Source organism: Salvia splendens, unplaced genomic scaffold (assembly GCF_004379255.2).
Source record: "Salvia splendens isolate huo1 unplaced genomic scaffold, SspV2 ctg612, whole genome shotgun sequence".
NCBI classification, from domain to species: domain Eukaryota; kingdom Viridiplantae; phylum Streptophyta; class Magnoliopsida; order Lamiales; family Lamiaceae; genus Salvia; species Salvia splendens.
Window position 1 is genome coordinate 10,199 of NW_024599274.1, and position 4,793 is coordinate 14,991.

Sequence of the window (4,793 nt, forward strand, 5' to 3'; positions counted from 1 at the left end):
TGATTTTACTTCACTCTTGTTCACAAAACATATCACTCTTATTCTGATTTTACTTCACTCTTGTTTACAAAACACATCACTCTTATTTTGATTTTGTTTCACTCTTGTTTACAAAACACATCACTCTTATTTTGATTTTAATTCACTCTTGTTTACAAAACACATCAATCTTATTATGATTTTACTTCACCGTTGATTACAAAACACATCACTCTTAGCATGATTTTAGTTCACTGTTGTTTACAAAACACGTCACTATTATTCTGATTTTACATCACTCTTGTTCACAAAACACATCACTCTTATTCTGATTTGACTTCAATCTTGTTCACAAAACACATCACTCTATTCTGAATTTACTTCACTCTTGTTCACAAAACACATCACTCTTATTCTGATTTTACTTCGCTCTTGTTCACAAAACACATCACTCTTATTCTGATTTTACTTCACTCTTGTTCACAAAACATATCACTCTTATTCTGATTTTACTTCACTCTTGTTTACAAAACACATCACTCTTATTTTGATTTTGTTTCACTCTTGTTTACAAAACACATCACTCTTATTTTGATTTTAATTCACTCTTGTTTACAAAACACATCAATCTTATTATGATTTTACTTCACCGTTGATTACAAAACACATCACTCTTAGCATGATTTTAGTTCACTGTTGTTTACAAAACACGTCACTATTATTCTGATTTTACATCACTCTTGTTCACAAAACACATCACTCTTATTCTGATTTTATTTCAATGTTGTTCACAAAACACATCACCCTTATTCTGATTTTACTTCACTCTTGTTCACAAAACACATCACTCTTATTCTGAATTTACTTCACTCTTGTTCACAAAACACATCACTCTTATTTTGATTTTACTTCACTCTTGTTTACAAAACACATCACTCTTATTAGGATTTTACTTCACCGTTGATTACAAAACACATCACTCTTACCATGATTTTACTTCACTGTTGCTTACAAAACACGTTACTATTATTCTGATTTTACATCACTCTTGTTCACAAAACACATCACTCTTATTCTGATTTGACTTCAATCTTGTTCAATAAACACATCACTCTTATTCTGAATTTACTTCACTCTTGTTCACAAAACACATCACTCTTATTCTGATTTTACTTCACTCTTGTTCACAAAACACATCACTCTTATTCTGATTTTACTTCACTCTTGTTCACAAAACATATCACTCTTATTCTGATTTTACTTCACTCTTGTTTACAAAACACATCACTCTTATTTTGATTTTACTTCACTCTTGTTTACAAAACACATCACTCTTATTATGATTTTACTTCACTGTTGATTACAAAACACATTGCTCTTAGCATGATTTTACTTCACTGTTGTTTACAAAACACGTCACTATTATTCTGATTTTACATCACTCTTGTTCACAAAACACATCACTCTTATTCTGATTTTATTTCAATCTTGTTCACAAAACACATCACTCTTACTCTGATTTTACTTCACTCTTGTTTACAAAACACATCACTATTATTCTGATTTTGTTTCACTCTTGTTTACAAAACACATCACTCTTATTTTGATTTTACTTCACTCTTGTTTACAACATACATCAATCTTATTATGATTTTACTTCACCGTTGATGTAATACCCGTTTTTTTAAATCTTTTTTAAGTTAAGTTTTTTGTTTTAAGAAGGAGCGAGTGATTGACCTTGAATAAAATACCGTGTTGTTTCGATTGGTGGTGAATGAAAATAGTAAATACTGGAATTGTTGTTGATTAATTGTGTGGTGTAAACTGTCGACGAGATTGACGCGAGAATCGTCGATGGGAAAATTTGGGCGTTTGTTTACAATGTACTTGGAATAACACCAAAGTACTAAAATAATAAAACACCACAATTTAATCAATGTACTAAAATTATATATATATTTGGGCCTATCACTTTTGTCTATTTATTTTCTTTTAGCCCATTTATTCTTATTCAATTGGGCCACTTTTAATATAACCATTTATTATAATCCCTATTGAGTTCCTGCAGCCAACATAAATCCCTTCTTCTAAACCCACGTTTTTTTTTCCCATCAATATCCCCACCCACAAATTTCTCTCCAACAAACAAATCTAATCTCTGCATTATATATCTCTCCCCACAACTGCATCTTTTATCAGCGGCGTTTCATAATTTCAGCACAGTTTCTTCCCTTCCAATCAAAGGTAAACTCCCTTTGATTCCACGAATACGAAACCTTCCTATTTTGATTCTGTAGCCAATTCCGTGGTATTGCAGTTTGAAACCAAGGAGAGCTGTGATTTCAATTTCCCTTGTTTGCTAGTAAACTTTGTCTTCCTTGAGGTATATCCATACATCTAAACTCTCTGCATTCCATTCCATGATTTAGTTCACATATTCACTGTAATTCTCTTGAAACTTGTTGAATGATGATACTCTCTCCTAAAGCTTCGATCTTTAATGCTTGGAAGATGTTTTTTTTTTGTTTCTATGCAATTTCAATTCCTAAAATTCCCTTTTCTGCCTAAAATTATTTGAATCGAACAGAAAAAAAATGAAACAAAAGGTTTAAAATTTGGGGAAAGGGGGGGAAGAGAGATGACCGGGGTACAAAATTGTTGCTTCGGCGAAGTAATTTTGAGAGCGAGCTTGATGTTTTGATGGTTTACGGAAGAAAGACAGCAGGAGATAGAGGGAGGGATGAAGAGCAGAGAGGGATTCGAAGAATTTGAGAGAGAGAGACGAGAGTTTTTTTTTCAAAATTGAGTGAAGGACGCTGGGAGCTTAATAAAATTCGAAGTGTTTCTTTTTTAGAAAAAAAAAGAGGATTTTTGTTGGGTAAGGAGGGTATACGTGGAGTGATAAGGAGGCTGGGCCACTCTTGTTTTGGACTAGTGGGTTTTAATAGAGAAAGATGAATTAGTTTGGGTAGGGAGTATACATGCTACTGACTCTCTTGTCTTTTTCTCTTTTTTTTTCTTTTATGGTTTGAGTACTATTAATTATATTATATTATGGGGTCAAGTAGCTTTAGTGTATAATAGTTCTAAGGTAGGGAATTGATATTAATGTTTTGTGAATGTAGTACGTACGTGTGTTAAGATGGAATATTTCTTTTTATTCTTTGAATGAAGAGTTTGTTTTGTTGTCCCCTTCAAGAACGACGTTGGGTTGGGAGTATATGAATAAATAGTTATTTAATTGGTATGTTTCTTATGCTGCAGCAGACTAGCAGAGTATAATGTTAATTTGTTAATCATGTCTTTAGGTGTGTTGATGGACAGATTTATTGGTACAGTGTTGGGTTAGATCAAGTGCTACTGTGATTATTACTTTAATTAAAAATTTACATATACTTTGCTTAGTTACAGGACAGATTATTTATTGTTGGCAGATGACTTAAGTGATATTATGAGCCATAAAATATGAGGACTTTATTTGTGTTGACCAAGAAATGATGGGAGAATAAATTGAGCACACACTTAGGATGCATGCATTGTTAAATTTATTATTTTGCAAAGTCTAATTTTGCATATCATGATATGTCAAAAAGGGTGAACTTGTGCACGTTGTTGCGGTTGGAACAAGAAAGTGTTGAGGAGTTAAGCATTTGAGGTGGGCTTTCTTTTTAAATAAGGACTATGTCCTAAATACTTTTTATGTGAAAGGAGGTGGAAAGTGTTTGTCTTGCCATGTTTTGTATTTGAATGAACCTATCTGAAGTGGCTATGCCATGTATGTTTAATCGAATTCGGGTCCCAGTAGGGCTGCAAACCCTGCTCGGACTAGTGTACACCCCGTAGATCGTGTGCTATCTCTTTGGAGTTGGCCGGTCTAGTGACTTGGTTCGTGGCCACGTTCCTTGTCATGTATGTTCAGATATGGTGATGGTGAATGTGGATGGAAAATGGTTGGCCAACCGAACTTGTGAAATAAATGTTTTTGTGTACTTGGGTTCTTTTAATTAAAACCCCCCAAGGTCACTTATTTATGGCTTGACAAACTATGTTTTGGCATGTGTCCACTGAGTGCATCAAGTACTCAGCCTTGCATATTATTTTTCTTAATGTGCAGATTGAGCGGCGATGGACGTGGAGGATGTTGAGCAGAGTTCATGGATCGTTTTGTCATGATTAATAATTGTTGGATTCGTCGTGTCTTCATACTCGGCATTTTCCGTGTCTTGAACGCTTCCGCTAAGAGTCCTTTTCTTTAGAATTGTTTATCCGTGGAGAGTCTAACTCGTTGGCAAATTGTTTTTGTCCATTCTTTATTTACTTAGAGTTGGTATTATTGTTAGGAAATTATTATGACGTTTTCAAGGTTAATTCAGTTATTAAATTTTTGGTCAGATGTGTATGTTTTCCCCCTTTCTTCCCCGTTTCTTTAATCATCCCCCAGTCATGATCAACCGTGTTTTCTATCCTTAGAAAAGGAGGGCGTGACATAGTGGTATCAGAGCAACTTTCTTTCCGCTCTGGACCCAAGCGTCTTCTTTCTTTCTTGATCTAGATTAGTATCCCTAGATCAAAATAAATAAATAAAATAAAATAATTTAATTTAAAAGTGTCAAAGGCTCAACATCCGACCATCGCGCTCAACCTGAAAAGAGGTAACCAAAATTTTTGTAAGAGGTTTTGAGGTAAATATTTTGGGAATGGAAATGATTAGTTATTCATGGTGGAATTTGATGTGGCGGAAAAAAATTTATGTTGTGGAAACTTGTGAATATTTTTGGAAATATGTGAACTTTAAGTGAAAGCATGCTAGTTCT

General features: G+C 33.7%; 1 long non-coding RNA gene across 1 annotated transcript; it reads left to right on the forward strand.

Moving 5' to 3' along the window:
• Positions 1 to 2,098: 2,098 nt before the first annotated feature.
• On the forward strand, positions 2,099 to 4,334 carry LOC121790749. The gene is made up of 4 exons (XR_006048406.1): positions 2,099 to 2,223; positions 2,297 to 2,362; positions 3,573 to 3,634; positions 4,094 to 4,334. It is a non-coding gene; the product is annotated as an uncharacterized LOC121790749 (long non-coding RNA).
• The last annotated feature ends 459 nt before the right edge of the window (positions 4,335 to 4,793 follow it).